At 38.1% G+C, this 21,611-nt stretch overlaps 1 protein-coding gene across 8 annotated transcripts in view; it reads right to left on the bottom strand.

The window, feature by feature from the left end:
- The window catches only part of ELF1 (E74 like ETS transcription factor 1), a 108,447-nt gene that overhangs the window by 68,380 nt on the left and 18,456 nt on the right, over positions 1-21,611 (bottom strand). Inside the window, exon 1 of one of the 8 annotated variants that reach the window (XM_023621663.2) lies at positions 5,722-5,900. The exons of 4 other annotated variants lie outside the window; for them this stretch is intronic. The gene's annotated coding sequence lies outside the window, so the exon portion shown is untranslated. Of the gene's footprint in view, positions 1-5,517; positions 5,690-5,721; positions 5,901-21,611 lie in introns of those variants that run through there. 3 more of the 8 variants (XM_070239844.1, XM_070239843.1, XM_070239846.1) reach the window with 3 other exon arrangements.

The raw sequence follows: 21,611 nt of genomic DNA, 5'->3' as shown, positions 1-21,611 counted from the left end.
TGATGTGATTCCATTCGCACAAAATTCAAAGGGGTAAAACTATAAGGAAGAGGTTATCCAAAAGTCAGGACAGTAGTTATTTTTAAGGGGACATGAATGTGGGCAGTAGTGGGTGACTTCTAACATAAAGGACATGTTCTACTTCCTAACCTAGTTGTTGTGACTTGGGTAAACACTTTGTAATTATATTTAAACTGTATATGTTTTATACATTTTCCTACATGCACATTCTACAATCCTAAAGAAAAAAGGATAATGAATTGCCCCATTACAATACTAAGCTTCCATTTAGTATTTTGATATAAAAATAAGAGGAACATAAACTAAGTTATTAAATCAACACCTCATTTTTATAGTTTTACTATAAAATCTTTTAGTTTCACTGTTTAAAGCACTGTTTTATAAAACACAGAAAATACCAATTTTCTTTATTTTAGATTTTTTAAATTGTATCAGACAACTTTGCACAAACATAATGACCATTACATGACTGAGCATCCACCACACAGATAATGAACTTAACATGACTTTACATCATGTAAAGCCATACTGGTTCCTGCGACCTTGAAGAACTTCTAATACAGAGAGTAGAAGACAGGACAAGAGCAGAGCCAAGAAGACACAAATTTTAAAATACAAAAACTTCTGTAAGAAGTGGTTGCCTCTGGGCAGCAGGACTCACAATGGGAAGGAGTGGAGGAGGGAGGCTTCTTTTCATTATAGGCTCTTCTATTCATTTAGCTTTTAAACAATGTGCATATATCACTTTGACAACTTATTAATATAAAAATTGCTAAATCAATCTTCATGCAAACTCTAGAAGACATTCATATTGTTTACAGTTGTTTTTTAGATGTTAATAAATCTCAGGCTACAAAATATGCAGATAAAAAAAGAGCTAATACCATACCACTCAGCAATTACAGAGCAAATGAAAGAGGAGTTCTAAATTCCTATGAGGGAAAAGAATGAAGTTGAAAAGAGAAGTTTAGGAACAGTTTTCTGATGATGAGGATGGTGTTAATTCAGCTATTTATAACTGGAAGAGAGGGAATCAAAATACTTCTGCAGAGAAATTTGTACAACCGAAGCTCAACGGCATAATTTCTCCCTCTCTGCCAACAAAGCCAATAGCACACGAGTTATTTTTTCGTAAAGGGTGGGGTGCCAATGCATTTGTAGTATAGATGAACACTCACTTTTACTATAGTATACAGACCATCTAACAAGACACAAAGATAGAGGTGACACAAAAAACTGTCTTTAGTAGGTTCTCCATACTAATGGGAGAAGGACTGCTCCGACAATTGAAAACTGCTCTAATCATTAGTAATATCCTTGAGTCAACTCAAGTTGACTGAGTTCTCCACCATCTACATGAAGCAGCTCCTAAGCAAAGGACCAGAGTATTCTAGCCAACTGATGGAAGCAGTCATTATTTTCAGACCATTTAACTGATAACACTCTTCCTCCCATCCCTACAAGAGTCTGTGAACACCTATGTCCCATTAGATGAGATGGACAGTCATGTGTTGCTGAACAAAGGGGATACCGTTCTGAGAAATTCATCATTAGGCCATTTCGTCATCGTGTGAACATCATAGAGTGTACTTACGCAAACCTAGATGGTATAGCCTACTACACACCCAGGCTACATGGTATAATCTTATGGGACCACTATCATATACGTGGTCAGTCATTGACCGAAATGTCATTGTGCAGTGCATGACTGTAACGTAAGGCAAAGCTTACAAATATACAACTAGTAATGCAGTTAAATGTCCAAAGAAACCTCAAAAACCATATCCAAGTATCACTTGGTAAAAAAAAAAAAAAAACTTTCTGCCTCCCAGACTCAAACAATTACAAATAATAATAGTGTATTTCCCAGGAGAGAAGGGTTTTCAAAGACTGAAAATGCTACCCTAAATCAGCAAGGGAAAGTTTTCCCTAGAAACACAAGGATAAGGGAATGGAGAGAGACGCCATGAAGCACCAAGTGGAATCAAAAAAGCTTACACTGGGAGAGTGATGGTTCACTGAGAGATAAAGAAGAAGCTAATTACATTTGAAAAACAAAAATAATTAGTTTAGTTATACATTGTAGTCAATATAGCAGTGGGTTGGGGAGCAGGAGAGGGAAAAGCAGAATTAGAGTAGAAGAAAGAGGGCAAGCCACCAAGGTGAAAGAGACAGCACAGCAAAAATCGGACAGAGAAAGGGATAACTGGAGTAGGGACAGGAGGCTACATAAGTTCTAATATTGGTAATAAACTACTCCAGTCACTTTCCTTACTTACTAGTGGCTGTGGGCTTCAAAATATCCCTGCTGTTTAAAAATTCAAACATTAAAATGCTAAATAACTGACTAATCACTCTTCCTAAATCTGTAAACTCTTTTTCTGAAAGTGTGCCCTAGAAGCTCCTGCATCACAATCATCTAGGGTGTTTATTAATGCACATTGATAAACCAAACCCCAGGTCTAATGAATCAGAATCTGAGTTGAAGCCAGGTGATTGTGTTCTAAAGTCTGCAAGTTACTGCTTTAACAGGTAAATTAGGTAGGTGTTCATTTTTTCTTAGAATGGTTACAACGTACAGACACCAGAGAGATCAAGCTGAGGGCCACATGCCTTTTAAAAATTTGCCACCCCCAACTTTAGCAGGACCTGCCCAACTGAGTAGCAAAGGGTTTAATGCAGCAAATAATAACCGCTTGGTACTTTGTCAAAAATTGAGAAAGAGAAATAGAATAATACATCTCTAATCTCAAAAAGCTTATATTCTTATTCTCACTGGGGAAGAAACTCTTCTTAACCTAGGCAAATGCTATTCATTCTTCGATACTTATAATTCCCAAAGATTGATAAACTTGCCTGACTATTTTAAATCTCAGTCATTTTTTGTCACTAGGCAAACAGTCTAAACCTGAACTTAACTTCTCAGTGGTTTGGTTCCATTCTTTACTTATTTCACCCATGCCAAGCCCTGTATTCCCAGACAGAATCTAAGTTTGTGAGGACAGAGCCCATGTTTTCTAGCCTTCTATGCCCTGTTTGCTGCTTGGGACAATGATGACCACACATTGTGGAGGATCTGATACCGAATTCGGTTAGGAGACTTGGAAATTTTCTAGATTCAACAGTTATATGTAAAGTAATATAAAAATCCAAATTTCAGACCTAAAGAAAGGCAGATCTAAAGTAAATTTCAAGCACCCCGATAAAACACATCAAAAAGTTAATAAAGATAGTGTATTCCCCAGAAGAGTCTCAAAGTGTCTGGTATGTATAATAAACTCTTAAAAAGGAGAAGAGAAAGTATGACAAATGGAATGAGATTACTAATTATGGGAAGGTTAAATTCAAGGTAAGTATAAGTGTCAGAGTTTAGAGACCTCTAGATTTTGTAAACTCATATGCAAAGTTTACACACACACTCTTTAGTAGAACAAGGCGTCATATTAAACAGTATTTGCCATCCTAAAAGAATGAGGTAAAATTACAGCAGAAATAAACCTTTCTTTGTATCTAGAAGTTCAAAGTAAATTCCTAACTCCTTGTATTTCCATCTCCCCTAGGCCCATCTTAAACAAGCAATGTCACAAACAACGCGTCAACTATCAAAATATTCTAATAGTGAAAAAAAGCTGTTATAAAAATTAAACAAATGCAGCATCTCTCCGATGAAAAAAGGAACTGGTCTGAACACATTTTCAAATTCATTGGTTAATGCATTTGTTTGCATATTATCCCCAAGAAACTTAATTAAGGTTTTATTTACTCTTAAGGAAATACAGACCATTTCAAACAAAGCATCACTTGGTGTGAGCTAGCAGGAGCAGAGCCAGGCTGGAAGCCCCGTCGGTAAGCACTGCACCACCTCAGGCAGGGCAGACGACCTCTTTGGGCCGCTGTTTCTTCATCTATGAAAGTGAGGCAGTTGAACAATCTTCACTCTTTTTCAGCACCAAAGTTCTTTAAATTGGTAATTCTAAGTTTAATTCTGATGACTCAGTTTAAACTTATATTCAAGTTTATGAAAGGAAAAGAGTGCGAAGGAGACTAGCTGGTAAGTCTTACTGGCTCTTTCCCTTGCTTCCATGCTTTTTTCTCTCCCTTCTCCTTGAAGCCCCACCTCAGTCTTCTTCATATAATAAGAAACCGAAATATATGACTGGTATCTATTTTATTTATGACCCGAATCTTAATTTTAAGAAACTAAATTCTTCTACTCTTTAATAAATAAAATCTTAATTATTTGCTTATTTGTGTGCCCCTTGATTTTTCTCTTATGGGTCAATGGCTATTAAACACACACAGAAAGGGCAAAAAAGTTTCACTAGATTTTTCACATAGACCAGACTACAAGTAAATACAGCCTCTGCTTACTCAAAGGCTGACTAAACCAGCAATATGCAAACAAAGATGACAGCAAATGGCTCAGAGCTGAATTGGTAAAATGTCTGCTGTGTCTTTCTTGTAAGACCACAAAATTGAGATCTGTTAATAGCAACAATCCTTTCAAAGAGTAAGAAATAATAACTGCCTTTCTACCTCCCCTTTCATCTGACAGGCCTTCAAGCACTTAGAAAGTTAATAACAGTGAATTCCCAAAGAACCACCTAAATATCATTATAGTCAATAATAAATGATTTGGCAAGTTTTATTTCCAAAAACTTTATTCGTAATGAGTGCATATTCAAATTTTACTTTCATTCAAATTTTCAGTTTCATAAATAACTTTCCTAAATAAAATACTACTGCATCCAGCTTCTCAGAGTACCTAAAACTATAAGGCACACCAGAAAGCACACTTGCCAAAATCTCCTAATTTTAATCATGATAAGTATTTCAGGAAAAGACTGAGCAACCTTTTACTTTCACAAAAAGTATTGCTTTTTTTATTCAAAGCAAGCAAATTTTAAGAACAGTAGTACAGAAGGAAGGTCAATACATTTTCTTTTTACACAAATTGAAATACTACGTTTCCTTAGACACTAGTTTTGCTTTAAGGTTCTTACTCAGAGCAAGTTTCCAGCGTGAATTATAAAATTTTATTATCTTTTTCTAATAGTAAATGAATCATTCTAGTCTTTCTTCCTCTTTATTTAATAAGCACTTTTACTTGTTATCTAAATGACCGTTCATTTTAATTAAACTTATTTTTCAAAATTAAATGTAAGTATAATTCATCAACTTAACAAAAAAAGAAAAGAATAGAACAGTCAACGAGCAACATCTATGACTAAGTTCTCCCAAAACTTCCCTTTCACTAAAATGCCAAAACAAAACCATTGCCCCTGAATTTTTTCTTAACACCCATAGCACACATGAATAGCACAGTTTTACTTAATTGTAACTTCCCGGCTACCCCTACAAATACCATTAGATTTTTTAAAATTAAAATTGACCTAGTTTCCTTTGTGGTATAAAAAAGAAAGAAAGAAAAATCTCCTTTATTCTTAAGTCATACAGAAAAAAAAAAAATCACACAAAATATAAAAAATACTTTACCAAGAAGATCTAAAACTTTCCAGAATTTGAATGCTTTCTTTTCCCCTAGTAGTGAAGTGTAATCAGGCATGTGACTGACTACACACATTTTTTCAGAGAGTTAAAGAACACATTCAGCCATGTTCTTCCACAGGTAAGAACCACCCTCCATTTATCAGCTCAAGAAACAGCCAGAAGCAAACATTCAAAATCCTAACAAGTTACCTTCAAATATCCTTGTTTTCTTCATATATTGTCCTCTGGGCTTGAAAATAAAAAGCAATCCGGCAAGTTTTATGCTGTTAAAATGGCTCCTGTAGATTAGGGAAGTGGTGTCTGTGCTTCAGCTTATGAGTCATACATGAAACTAAGTGTGTCTAAGGGAGGCACGCCCATGTTGCTGTGAACCCGATTATTCTGCTAGGTCAAACATGCAAATCTACAGGTAAAAACAGGGGAGAGGTGTAGAAAAAGGAGAGAGGTAGAGCCAGGGAGCAAGATCTACCTTGATTAAACGATTCCTCAGCTCCTGTTAATTACCATAATTTAAAATTAATAAAACAGAATCAGAATCGACAAGGAAGCAAAATTTAAAATCGTATATTGTTTTAAAAGATAAAATCTTAATTTTTAAAAATTATTTTAATATATCAAGTAAATAAAATGATGAAAGAAAAATAAACTATGAGAGGGAATGGAAGGGAGACAGCAAACTTTCTGGTTTTTGTAACAATGGACTGGTGAGTCTACCCTGGCTACTCATTAACCCTTATATGAAAAGGGTATATTGCTATGTAATCTGGAAAAGCTAGCAAACTGCAATACTAGATGCAGATTTATAAGTTCACTAAACAGACAAAATCCACTAGAAAATTCAAAGTTCAGTGGAAAAGCAGTGTGAATTAATCTGGTTTATCGCATAAAAAAACAAACTCAGAGTTAGAAAGGAACCAAAGTCCAATACAGCAAAATGATTTGAAATAGAACTGTAAGCTTCATAAAATCCTGTTTAAAACAAATTATCAATGCAATCATGGTTCACAACACTACTACTTCCAAATGACAGCCACAGTTTTCTTTACCTTTCAAACAAAATTTCCCACATTAAAAGCTTACCATGTGCCAGGCACCCTGCTGTGGCTCTGCTCACCATACCTGGCGAACCTAAGCGTGCCAATAGAAGATGTAGCCAGTGAAGCTTTTTGCTCTCCAACTCACCATACATCTAACAAGGTGCCCAAGCAGCTCAAACACTGCTACAACTACTTACCCTGTCCCCTGGGTGACTCTTCATTAATTTATCCTAAGAGCTTAAATTGATCAAAATGACTTGAAAGCATTAAGCACTTCCAAAAGTGCTTTAAATGATGAAATGCTGCTACTACTCACTAGCTAGCCTTCATCCTAATATTTTACAAAAAGTAAACAGGATTTAGTAAGGTTTTCTCCCCTTAGTTAAATACTTGGAAGTAACTATTTTGCCTTACTAGAGGGACAGCTGAGAGGACAAGCTGTCACTAACTTAGGAACTTTACAAACTACTACAAAACGTAATGATTGTGAACCCTTTCTGCCCATTAAGTGCCTATTTATTCCATTCCACTAATCACTGCTTGATTTATCTTTTTACTAAAATAATATCCATGGTTTAACAAATTAATAAAAAAAATGTAAAAGGAAAAATACACTGCTTTTTCTACTGTCAAATGTCATATTTAGCTTACTTTAGAGCTCATTTATCCAGAATGACTATTTGGAAGCTCCTCTGAGCAGTCACAGGAGATGTTTACCAGAACACCCCCAAGTTCTTTCCCAGAGCTGAAATTTATTTTAGTCAAAATCCATGTAAGCCTAATAATTTGACTATCTCTTAGCTAATCAGAAATAGAAATTATAAAGAGTGAAAGAGGGAACAGTGAAAGGATGATGTCAAAACAAATAAGTGACAAAGAGGATAATGAGAGAAGATTTTTTAAACCCTATAAAATTATAAATAAATATAACTTCAAAGGTAATGGAATCTGAAGGCATCCTGTAAGGTCAGTAAGTTCTACATACTCCCTAAGTATATCATGATACAGTAAGTGCCTTAAAGTCGGCATTTTTTGTTTTTTATGAGGAAGATTAGCCCTGAGCCAACATCTGCTGCCAATCCTCCTTTTTTTTGCTGAGGAAGACTGGCCCGGAGCTGACATCTGTGCCCATCTTCCTCTACTTTATATGTGGGACGCCTGCCACAGCATAGCTGGAGAGTGGTACGTATGTCTGCACCCAGGATACGAACCAGAGAACCTCAGGCCACCGAAGCAGAATGTGCAAACTTAACCGCTGCGCCACCAGGCCAGCCCCGAAAGTCAGCATTATTACAATTACGGTTTTTAAAAGACAAAGAGAATAACATCAAGTGTGCAAAATTTTTTATGAAGTATGGATACATAAAAAGATAAGCTTCCGTTATTGAGAAAATCAATTTATATAAAGCATCTCATTACTTGATAATGGCAGATATTTGAGATGTAATTTAAAAGAGGAACTTTTCATATGAAGCCTTCCCTGGAGGAGAGGGGGATCTGAGCTGAGGAGACTTACCACAATAGGCAGATTTGGACTCAGCACAACCAAGACATGTGTCATAATATCTGGCTTTGCTAGCTATTGACTACAACTGGGAATATCCCCAGAAAAGCTATCTGACATAAGGGGAAAAAAGCCTGCTCTTAAAGGGCCAAGGCACAAATTCACCTGTTTCAGAAAGCAACCTAAAATCACCAGAAAGAAAGGTACACAGTCCTTTGGTGAAAAGAGACTCACCTGATAGGCTCAAGGTGCATCTCAGTGAGAGGTGAGAGCTCTCCAGGGACTGAGGCATTGGCGGCAGCCATTATTGTGACCTAGTACAGTTGTATTGACACAGATGCCTGCAGATGCCATTGGAGTTCTTCCCCTGGCCTGTTAGTGCAGGGGTCTGCCCACCTACTAGAGCACCGATTTAATCCAGCTCAGCCAGGGCGGCAGCCTGCCCTACAGACTGGTCCCCACAACAGCAAGCCCTCAGGCAACTTGTGGGCCCACACGGGCTGGGTGTGTGGGACCTCTGCAGCAAGGTGAGTGTGTCCACTTCTGTGGCGCAGGGTGTGCACAAGGGACCTCTGCAGTGGGGCGACTGCGTCCACTGACCGGGTTATGTGCATGGGCCAGGACTGTGTTGACGGAGTGTGTGGCTCTGCAGGCAGTGGGGCCTAACAGCTGCAGCAGACTTGTGCTTCTCAAACAGCCACACAGGAGATTGGCCCCACCTCCCAAAGTCTGAAACAACTGGGTGCTCCCATGCCTGGGGTCAGCCCCACTCAGCTGCAACCCTGAAAGAGCTGACAAGAGCCTCGCAGGCCAGAGGCCTACAGGAATTGTAAGCCCTTGATCCTAGCAACCAGCTATGCTGGGGGCCTACTCACTTAAAGAAAAACTGCAGCAGGAATGTGCTATTAGACCTTGCAGCCAACTGTGCTGGGGCTCCCCATGCCCAATAAAGTAACTGAAAGGACCACAGCAGCCACACGGAGCTGAGCAGTATGACCAGCCAGCCAGAGGAACAGCCTAGCCTCCCTGGGCACCTGCAGAAAGAGTAACCCTGCCATAACAGAAGGACACACATAGCCCACACAGGGGACACTCCTGAAACATTTGGAACTGGTGACGAATGGGAAGCACACTGCTGGGCCTCATAGGGCATCTCTTACATAAGGTCACCTCTCCAAGATCAGAAGACATAGCTGACCTACCTAATACATAGATATAAGCACAGACAAAGAGGCAAAACGAGGAGATAAAGGAATATGTTCCAAGTAAGGGAACAGGACAAAATCACAAAAAAAGAACTAAATGAAACAGAAATAATCTACTTGACAAAGAGTTAAAACAAATGGTCATAAGGATGCTCACTCTTGGGAGAAGAATGGATGACCTCAGTGACAACTTTAACAAAGAACTGGAAAATATAAAAAAGAACCAATCAGAAATGAAGAATACAACACTAGAAATGAAAAATTCACTAAAGGGTCTCACTAGCAGAGTAAATGATACAGAAGAACAGATCACCAAGCTGGGTGAAAGACTAGAGGAAATCACCCAAGCTGAACAGATAAAAGAAAAAAGAATTTAAAATAACAAGAACAGCCTAAGGGACCTCTGGGACAACATCAAGTACACTAACATTCATATTCTACGTGCCCCAGAAGAAGAAGAGAGACACAAAGGAGCAAAGAATCTGTTTGAAGAAATAGTAGCTGAAAACTTTCCTACCCTAAAGGAAAGAAACAGACATCCAGGTACAGGAAGCACAGAGAGCTCCAAACAAGATAAGCCCAAAGAGGCCCACCCCAAGACACATTATAATTAAAGATTTTATTTTTTTTCCTTGTTCTCCCCAAAGCCCCCTGTTACATAGTTGTATATTTTTAGGTGTGGGTCCTTCTATTTGTGGCATGTGGGATGCCGCCTCAGCATGGCTTGATGAGCGGCGCCATGTCCACACCCAGGATCTGAACCGGCAAAACCCTGGGCTGCTGCAGCAGAGCGTGCAAACTTAACCACTCGGCCACAGGGCCAGCCCTGACACATTATAATTAAAATGTCAACAGTTAAAGGTAAAGACAGTCCTAAAAGCTGCAAGAGAAAGGCAACAAGTGACATAAAAAGGAAATCCTATATGGCTATCAGCTGACTTCACAGCAGAAACCTTACAGGCTAGAAGGGAGTGGCATGATATATTTAAAGTGCTGAAAGGAAAAAAACCTCCATCCAAGAATACTCTATCCAGCAAGGTTATCGTTCAGAATGGAAGGAGAACTAAAGAGTTTCCCAGCCAAGCAAAAACTAAAGGAGTTTATCCCCAAGAAACAAGCCTTAGAAGAAATGCTAAAGGGACTTATTTAAGTGGAAAAGAGAAGACCATAAATAGAAATAAGAAAATTACCAAAAAAAAAAAAAAAAGAATAGAACTACCTTATGATCCAGCTATTCCACTGCTGGGTACTTATCCAAAGAACGTGAAAACACAAATGCATAAAGATATATGCACCCCTACATTCATCACAGCATTATTCACAATAATCAAGACTTGGATGCAACCTAGGAGCCCATCAAGGGACAAACGGATAAAGAAGATGTGGTATATATACACAATGGAATACTACTAGGCCATAAAAAAGGATGAAATCTGGCCACTTGGGATGACATGGATGGACCTTGAGGGTATTACACTAAGTTAACTAGGTCAGAGAGAGAAAGTCAAAAACCAAATAATGTGACTCAGAAATAGAAGATAAAAACAACAACAAACACATAGAGACAGAGATTGGAATGGTGGCTACCAGAGGGGAAGGGGGGAGGGAAGAAGGTGAGAGGGGTGATTAGGCACATGTGTATAGGGATGGATGGTAATTAGTCTTTGGGTTGTGAACATGATGTAATCTACAGAGAAATCAAAACATAATGATGTACACCCAAAATTTATATAATCGTATAAACCAATGTTACCACAGTAAAAAATAAATAAAAATAAAAGAAGTACTTTTGGCCACCAGTAGGTAGAAGTGAAGCAAGAGATATAAAGCGAAAATAATTACCCCTTTTCAACAGAAACAAATAACGTAGCTGTTCCTGAGGAGCTGATTCCAGCTTTGCTATTACAATGTATTGCCCCTCTGCTCGGGAGGGTCCCTATAAGCATTATTCTACCACCTAAAGGGATTGGGTCCTGTTTCTAGTCACAGTCTCCACAGAGGACGAACCGGCAAACAGTTCAGCACAGGTGCTAGAGTCAATCCACTAGGGTCCAAACCCCAGCTCTGCCACCTATTTGTTGTGTAATCCAGGGCAACTACTCAACAATCCTGTGCCTTAACTTCCTTATCTATAATTTAGGCTAACTGTACCCACCCTTAAAGGATTATTATGAAAATTAAAATCAGTCCATGTACTACTATTCAGAATATGTACAGAACTTTCCAACTCAAAAGAAAACAAACCAGTTTTTTAAATGTTCAAACGATTCGAACAGATACTTCACCAAAGAAGAGAAACACAGGGCAAATAAGCAAAGAAAAGATCTCAGCATCATTACTCAATAGGGAAATACAAATTAAAATCACAACACCACTACATACTGTTAGACTAGCTTAAAAAAAAACGACTGACAGTACCAAGTGCTGGTGAGGATCTGGCACAGCTACAGCTCTCACACATTGTTGGGGGGAACGTAAAATGGTACCGCCTACTTGGAAAACAGTTTAGCAGTTTCTTACAAAGTTTAACATACACTTATCACATGATCAAGCAGTCCCACTCTTAGATATATGCCCAAGAGAAATGAAGATCTATGTCTATAAAAAAACTTCTTTGTAAATATTCTTAGCAGTTTTATCCATAATCACCAAATACTGGAAACCCCAATGCCTATGAACTGGAGAAGAGATGAACACATTCTGATATATCCATATAATGGAATACTATCAGCAATAAAAAGGTATGCACTTCTCATATATGCTACAACATGGATGAATTTAAAAGCATTAGGCTGAGCAAAGTAAGTCAGACTCAAAATATATACTCTAGGGGCCGGCCTGGTGGCAAAGCGGTTAAGCTCACACATTCCACTTCTCAGAGGCCCAGGGTTCACAGGCTCAGATCCCGGGTGAGGACATGGCACCGCTTGGCAAAAGCCATGCTGTGGTAGGCCTCCCACGTATAAACTAGAGGAAGATGGGCATAGATGTTAGCTCAGGGCCAGTATTCCTCAGCAAAAAGAGGAAGACTGGCAGTAGTTAGCTCAGGGCTGATCTTCCTCAAAAAAAAAATATATATATATATATACACACATATATTCTATGATCCATTTATATGACATTCTCGAAAAGACAAAACAAAAAGGACAGAAATCCTATCAATGGTTGCCAGGGATTGGGAATGAGGGGAAGGAATTGACTATAAAGGAGAAAAAGGAAATTGTTTAGGGCGATGGAAATATTCTGTACGGTAACTGTGGTACTGGTTTTATGGGCTGTGTATGTTGTCAAAAATCACAGAACTGTACAACAAAATTAAGCAAATTGTACTGCATATAAACTATCTCAACAAACCTGACTTTAAAGAGAAATCTAGGGGCCAGCCCCTGGTCGAGTGGTTAAGTTTGCGCGCTCCACTTCGGCAGCCCAGGGTTTCACCAGTTCGGATTCTGGGTGCGGACATGGCACCACTCATTAGGCCACGCTGAGGCGGGGTCCCATGTGCCACAACTAGAAGGACCCACAACTATGTACTGGGGGGATTTGGGGAGAAGAATCAATAATTAAAAAAAAAAAAAGACTGGCAACAGTTGTTAGCTCAGGTGCCAATCTTAAAAAAAATAAAAATAAAATAAAAACAGAAATCTAGTTCATGTGTAATACAGAGATTAATACAATACTGGGCACTAAGTAAGTATTTCACAAACATTAGCTGTTATTATCATTATGCTTCATAGTAGAAGCAACCAGTACCAAATACTTCAGAATGACAAACTTTAACTAAATCTCTAAACTTTTATGTAAACTTTCATGCAGCATCTTAGACTTGCGATGGAAATATAATATATTTGTACATACTGTGGGCATGTTTATTTCTAAGATTAGATATATGTATGGTCAGTGTATACATTAATAAAAAGCTATAATGGCTGCCTGGAGGAATTTTCAACATTTATATCTGAACTATCAGCTGAGAAAGACTAGGTCAACTGAGTGAATTTATCAAATGCTAACTAAAATTAAGACACTGCTTCTTTCTTTCTTTAAAATAGAACTTACGAAAACAATTTACTGTGTTAAGTGAGTACTCTCTTCTTCCTTTTTATTATTACCTCTTCTCCCTGAACTCAAATTTGAAAACTTCTAGTACATAAAAATATAGAACAGTCTAATTTTCACATCTAGGAAACCTGGGCTAATAAAACAGTTGGTTTGAATCCGTCCCTTTGGTCAGGAACTAACATGCTATCATGCTACTAGAGATGGAGGAAGAAAAGATCAAACCACTAAAATGATAAATTACCAAAATCACTGTTTTTTTACTATTTAAATATAAAAATAAAATTTAAAAGACTGAGATTCAGTGTTATAAATCTTTCAGTGGGACCCAATTAATTTTCTTGATATGAACACTTCTCAAAGTGAAATCCCAGGTTCTGAGCATTGTGTAGCATTTCCAAATGTGAGCTTAAATGCAAAACATGGTTAATTCTCTATTACCTATACTGGCTTGGTTAAACCAAGGCCTCCTTCCCACCTCCGCACAGACAGGTTACTAGGACTCATCCATAAGGAACATCTTCCTGGACAAGTGTGTGTTTTAAAGGCCTACCAAAGTCAAAAACAGCCATGGTTTTGTCTGGTTTTGCTCACTACTGTATTCCTATCACTAAGACAGGGCCCAACACATAGCAGAAACTCAGAGACATGAACAAATAACTTTTCTACAACAGTTCTTGAGGGGAAATTATAGCATATCAGGATTTTACTACACATTGAAATATTCTTAAAAGACATAATTTGGTATATGATTTGATATGGCTGAATTCAAGTAACTACCTGTGTTACAAGATCCTATTGTAGGTTTGATTTTGGGTGTTATTCTTTCCCCTCTTGTCAAAAATAACCAAGAATTGATTGTACAATTATATTCTTTATGATGCTCCCAGGTAATATGTTGACTGCAATCTCAAGTTTCATATAGACATGATATTGTACCTCTTACAATTAAATTTTAAATTCAATATTAAAGACAATAAATTTTTTACCTATACTTCTCAAACTATTCCAAAAAACTTTAGATGACAGAACACTTCCTAACTCATTCGATGAGGCCAACATTACCCTGATACCAAAACCAGACAAGGACAACACAAAGAAGGAAAATTACAGGCCAATATAGCTGATGAACATAGATGCAAAAATCCTCAACAAAATAATGGCAAACCGAATACAGCAATACATTAAAAAGATCATACATCGTGATCAAGTGGGATTTATTCCAGGGATGCAGGGATGGTTCAACATCCACAAATCAATCAATGTGATACAACACATTAACAAAATGAGGAATAAGAATCACATCATCATCTCAATAGATGCTGAGAAAGAATCTGACAAGACACAACATCCATTTATGATAAGAAACTCTGAATAAAATGGGTATAGAAGGAAAGCACTTCAACATATTAAAGGCCATATATGACAAATCCACAGCCAATATCATACTTAATGGTGAAAAACTGAAAGCCATCTCTCTGAGAACAAGAGTAAGACAAGGGTGCCCACTCTCGCCGCTTCTATTCAACACAGTATTGGAGGTTTTGGCCAGAGCAGTTAGGCAGGAAAGAGAAATAAAAGGAATCCAAACTGGAAAGGAAGAAGTGAAACTCTCACTGTTTGCAGATGACATGATTCTATATATAGAAAACCCTAAAGAATCCATCAGAAAATTATTAGAAATAATCAACAACTACAGCAAAGTTGCAGGGTACAAAGTCAATTTTAAAAAAATCAGTTGCATTTCTACACATTAACAACAAACAAGCAGAAAGAGAAATCAAGAATACAACCTCATTTACAATCGCAGCACAAAGAATAAAATATCTAGGAATAAACTTAAGTAAAGAGGTGAAAGACCTATACACTGAAAACTATAAGACATTATTGAAAGAAACTGAAGAAGACATAAAGAAATGGAAAGATAGTCCATGCTTATGGGTCAGAAGAACAAACATAGTTAAAATTTAAAATGTCCGCTACCTAAAGCAATCTACAGATTCAATGCAATCCCAATCAGAATCTCAATGACATTCTTCACAGAAATAGAACAAAGAATCCTAAAATTTATACGGAACAACAAAAGACCCCCAAATAGCCAGAGCAATCCTGAGAAAAAAGAACAAAGCTGGAGGCATTACAATCCCTGACTTCAAAATATACTACAAAGCTAGAGTAAACAAAACAGCATGGTACTGACACAAAAACAGACACACAGAACAGTGGAACAGAATTGAAAGCGCAGAAATAAAACTACACATCTATGGACAGTTAATCTTCGACAAAGGAGCCAAGAACATACAATGGAGAACGGAAAGTCTCTTCAATAAATGGTGGCAAAACTGGACAGCTACATGCAAAAGAATGAAAGCAGACCATTATCTTGCACCACACACAAAAATTAACTCTAAATGGATTGAAGTCTTGAATGTAAGACCTGAAACCATAAAACTCCTAGAAGAAAATATAGGCAGTACACTTTATGACATTGGTCTTAGCAGCGTCTTTTCAAATACTATGTCTACTTGGGCATGGGAAACAAAAGAAAAAGTTAACAAATGGGACTACATCAGACTAAAACACTTCTGCAAAGCAAACAAAAAGACAACCCACCAACTGGGAGAAAATATTTGCAAATCATTTATCCAACAAGGGGTTGATCTCCAAAATATATAAAGAACTCATACAAGTCAACAACAACAAAACAAACAACCTGATCAAAAAATGGGCAGAGGATATGAACATTTTTCCAAAGAAGAAATACAGATGGCTAATAGACACATGAAACGATGTTCAACATCACTATTAGGGAAATGCAAATCAAAACTACAATGAGACATCACCTTACACTGGTTGGAATGGCCATAATTACCAAGACAAAGAACATCAAACATTGGAATGGATGTGGAGAAAAAGGAACCCTCATACACTGCTTGTGGGAATGCAAACTAGTGCAGCCACTATGGGAAACAGTATGTAGATTTCTCAAAAAATTAAAAATAGAAATACTATACAATCCAGCTATCCCAGTACTGGGTATTTATCCAGAGAACATGAAATCAATGATCCAAAGAGATTTATGCACCTCTATGTTCACTGCAGCATTATTCACAATAGCCAAGATGTGGAAGCAACCCAAGTGCCCTTCTACAGATGAATGGATAAAGAATATGCGGTACATATATACAATGGAATATTACTCGGCCATAAAAAAGACAAAATTGTCCCATTTCCAACAACATGGATGGACCTTGAGGGTATGATGTTAAGCAAAATAAGCCAGACAGAGAAAGACAAACTGCATGATTCCACTCTCATGTGGAAGGTAACAAATATGTGGATAAGGACAACAGACTGGCAGTTACCAAAGGGGAAGGGGGTTGAGGGGATGGGTAAAAGGGGTAAAGGGGCACATATGTATGGTAATGGACAAAAATTAGACTACTGGTGGTGAGCATGATGAAGTCTATTCAGAAATTGATAAATAATAATGTACACGCAAAATTACGCAATGTTATAAACCACTATCACCTCAATAAAATTACTGGGGAAAAAAGAGACAATATATTTTTTACTTCAGTGGATTGTAAGCAGGGATGAACCTCTGAATTACTTAGAGGAGATTTTGAAGACACATGCCTACTCCTGATACAGACTCAGTAGTGTGGGTAGAGCCAGGCTTATGAGAACCACTGCTGTGGCCATGTAGCTCTAGAACCTAATGCAGTGAGTGCTCTGCACACTGCAGCAACTCAAAAAGACAACTTGTCACCTTACTATTCAATAACCTCTCATTGTTGTGCAGACGAAATCCTCTATTTTTTTATATTGAGTTTAGAGAGAAACTTAAGCTCGTCCTTTGCTACTCTTCAGGTAAAAGCATCACATCAGAGAAAAATAATATCACAACACCCCCCTAAATGTCCCTTTCCCTACCACCACCTGTCTGCTTTCAGTTCACTTTCACTCTGGTATCAGAGAAATCTTCCTAAAGAACAACTCTGAGTGATGTGATCATCACTCATAGCTGAAAAACACACAACAAACAAAATGTGATTCCCTAGAGGCAAAATAAAAAGCTAGACTATTTATCATGGTGTTCAAGGCTTTCACAATCTAAGCTCAATTTACCCATTTTCAACTCTATCTTCTCTACTCCTCACCTCTCCCCAGTCTGTCTGTCTGTCTCGTTCACACACACACCAGCCTTACTGAAACCTTCGGATTGCTCCGTTCCTATTGCTCCATTCCTATTTGCTTGCCTTCTCTGGGCTTGGAAAGTACATACCTTATTTCCTACCCTATCCCTTATCTCCGCCTACTGATCCATCCTTTATGTCTTAGTTCAGATGCCTTCTCTGCATGAAGGCTTCCCTCAATAGCCCCACTTATTATTACAAGAACTTATCACAAGGCTGAAAGAGACCTTAGAGATCTTCTATCCGGTCGAGCGGTTTTTAAACTTTTCTGTTAAGCAGCTGGATTCTTATAAAAATCCTCAAGGAACCTTGATGCTATATACATTTAAGTCTTTGCTGTTTTAACAAAGCCTACAACACTGATCCAATTCAACCTCATTTTAAAAACAGGGAAAGGAGGGGCTGGCCCCAGGGCCAAGTGGTTGGGCTCCTGTGCTCCTGGCACGGGGTTTCACTGGTTCAGATCCTGGGCGCGGACATGGCACCGCTCACCAGGCCGTGTGAGGTGGCCTCCCACACAGCAGAGCCAGAAGGACCTACAACTAGAATACACAACAATGTACTGGGGGCTTTGGGGAGAAGAAAAAAAAAAAAAGAAAAGATTGGCAACAGATGTTAGCTCAGGTTCCAATCTTTAAAAAAAAAAAACAGGGAAAGGAGATCTACAGAGAGAGGTGACTTGATCAATGTCAAGTTAATGACTGAGGTGAGGTACTCCTAGGCACTTTCATTTAACAAATATTTACTGAGCACCTACTATGTGCCAGGCACTGCTCTAGACCCCTGCTATATATATATACAGCACTGAACAAAAAAGACACATTGTTTATAAATGATCCCTACCCACATGGTGCTTACATTCTAGCAAAGGAAAGAGATAAACATTATAAATTAAATATACGGTATTTTAATTATAAACAAAATAAAAGATATAAATAAAATATATAGTATGCTAGTGATGAGGACAAAGGAGAAAAAAATAAAACAGCAAAGCGGAGAATATGGTACTTTAGACAAACTAGCTAGGGAGGATTTGCATTTGCCAGATTACATTTGAGTAAAGACCTCTAGCCATGCAGACATATCTAAGGAAGAACATTCCAGGCAGAAAAAAGCCTGTGCAAAGACTCTAACAGGGAGCTTGTCTGATATATTCAAGGAAAGCAGGGAGGCCAGTGCGGTTCAAGTATAGAAAATAAGGAGAGTAATAGGAGGAGGAAGAGTACTAGAAACTAATGGAGAGCCTCAGTGTCTCAAGACATTTTGAGTAGATGAGTCTTAAGATTTGATGGCTGTACTTGCACCCCTATGTTCACTGCGGCGTTATACACAATCGCCAAGACTTGGAAGCAACCTAGGTGCCCATCAAGGGACGAATGGATAAAGAAGATGTGGTATCTATACACGATGGACTACGACTCAGCCGTAAGAAATGACGAAATCCGGCCATTTGTGACAACATGGATGGAGCTTGAGGGTATTACACTGAGTGAAATAAGTCAGAGGGAGAAAGTCAAATACCATATGATTTCACTCATAAGTAGAAGATAAAAACGACAAAAAAAAAAAAAAACCACATAGCACTGGAGATCGGACTGGTGGTTACCATTGGGGAAGGGGGGAGGAGGGAGGGCAAAAGGAGTGATTAGGGTCACGTGTGAGGGGATGCACTATCATTAGTGTTCGGGTGGTGAGCATGATGTAATGTATCCAGAATTTGAAATATGATGTACATCCGACAAAAATAAAAATTAAAAAAATAAAAATAAAAATAGAAAAAAAATTCAGTTCTCTCATGAAAAAAAAAAAGATTTGACTGCTGTGCTGAAAACACACTGCAGAGAGGCAAGGACGGAAGCAAGGAGAACCAATGCAATAACCCAGAAAAGATGATAATGACTTAGACAAAGGAGGCAGCAGAAAAGGAAGCTATGATCAAATTATGGATGTTTTTGAAGAATATCCAAAAAGATTTTTGAGTGGAAAGTGGATTGTGGAAGAAACAAAGGCTTCAAAACTCCATTTTTGGGAACTGGAAGACTGCAATTGCCAAAACCAAGATAGGAAAGACTACAGATGGCGATGGTTTGGCATTGGGGAATTATCAGGAGTTCAGCCTTGAACACATTGAGCTTAAGACGCTCATTAGCTATCCAAATGGAAATGTCAAATGGTTATATTGTCCTGAAGTTGCATACATAGGCCTGAAGCCCAGGGTAGAGGTCTAGGCTGGATATATAAATCTGGGAGTTATTAACATATATATGATTTTAATGCATACATGATATTAAAGCCATAGATAAAAAAGATGACAATGACAAACTCTTGGGACACTCCAATATTTAGAGGTAGGGGAGATGAGGTAAAACTAGGAAAGAAGGCTAAAAAGGAGTACCCAGAAACGTAGCAGGAAAACAAGGCAAATGTGGTATCATCCTGGAATTCAAGTGTTTCCAACAGGAGGGACTGAGCAATTGTGCCAAACGCTGAAGACAGATCACATAAGATGAAATCTGAGAAAAAAGCGACAGTTGAATTTACCAACACATATGTCACTGTTGATTCTGAAAGAAGAGTTTTCATGGTGCAGTAGAAGTAAAAAGCAAACAAACAAAACATCTAATTACAGAGAGCTTAAGAGAGAACAAGAGGGGCCGGCCTGGTGGTACAGTGGTTAAGTGCGCATGTTCTGCTTCGGCGGCCGGGGGTTCACTGGTTGGGATCCCAGGTGTGGACACGGCACCACTTGGTAAGCCACGCTGTGGTAGGCATCCCACATATAAACTCGAGGAAGATGGGCACGGATGGTAGCTCAGAGCCAGTCTTCCTCAGCAAAAAGGGAGGACTGGCGGCAGATGTTAGCTCAGGGTTAATCTTCCTCAAAAAAAAAAAAGAACGAGAGGTGAAAAACTAAAGATAGAAAGTAATTTTGCTGTGGAGAGGGCAAGAAAAGATTTTTGGGGGGGGAGGGAGGGCTGTTGTTTAAGAAAAGCAGTGCCTTTTCTACTGCCCAGAACATTCCATTTAGTATGGATGTTAATTTTGTACCAATCTGTCTCTGCATTGATAAACCAGTAATCCACTTGAGGGCAGGAATTTCTACAAGCAACTGTGACTAGACAACTTACTTCACACAACTACGGTATCTCAGTTTCTTTTCTTGTAAAATATTGGGAGAGTCTAGAGATCTGCTCATTTTGAAGATCCACTTCACTTCTGACATTTTATGGCTCTAGAGCCTCTCCAAGCCCTCTGAATAGTGTTTGAGGACTGAGAACAAAAATTACATTAAGGCTACATTTAAAAAAGAAGTCTCCTCATCAAGTTTTAAAGTATTTTATTGAAAGAAATACATAAAATTGTCAGATATTCAGAATAACCAGAAATTGTATAAGTTCCTCCAAAATTCAATTACACTTATTACACTTTGCTAATAAATGGGGGTGGGGGAAGGCTCATCTTAATACATCAAACCTCCACACTTTAAAAAAAAAAGAGACATCTGCCATTAGTAAAATTTAAGACAATATGCTAGACGACAAGCCTCTTATTTTAAACTAGCCTGATTTAGACTACGTCTACTTTTATTTGATATTTATTACTAATCTATAAAACAAATTAAAGACCCTGCTTACAAGGAGATTAAGAAGCAGCTTAGTATCATGGCTTTAATTCTCACTAACAGATGCACGAGATGTCAATTCATAATTGTTTGTGGACTGATGATTTACTTGGCTTGACTTTTTGCTTTAGGACTAAATCATAGAATGCTCAGCCCCGAAGATTAAAACCCAGCAACATGAAAAAAATTACCTTGCTATTATTTTTGCCCTCTAATAAAAAGAAGAACCAAATATAAACAGAAAAGTAGGGGAATTTTATGATATGTTAAAGAAACAAGAACTTCAATTTCTCTTAATTACATCGCTGGTAAAAATAGAGAATGAAGAAACTAACATTAGCAACTACCCATGAAGTCCAAAAACATGGGCTTTAGAGTGGATGACCCATGCTTGAGTCTCAACTCGACTACTAACTAGTTGTGTGACCTCGGGCTACTTAAACTCACTAAGCC

Source organism: Equus caballus, chromosome 17 (genome assembly GCF_041296265.1).
Source record: "Equus caballus isolate H_3958 breed thoroughbred chromosome 17, TB-T2T, whole genome shotgun sequence".
NCBI classification, from domain to species: Eukaryota; Metazoa; Chordata; class Mammalia; order Perissodactyla; family Equidae; genus Equus; species Equus caballus.
Note: the sequence above shows the minus strand (reverse complement) of the source record. Positions and strands in the feature narration are given on the sequence as shown.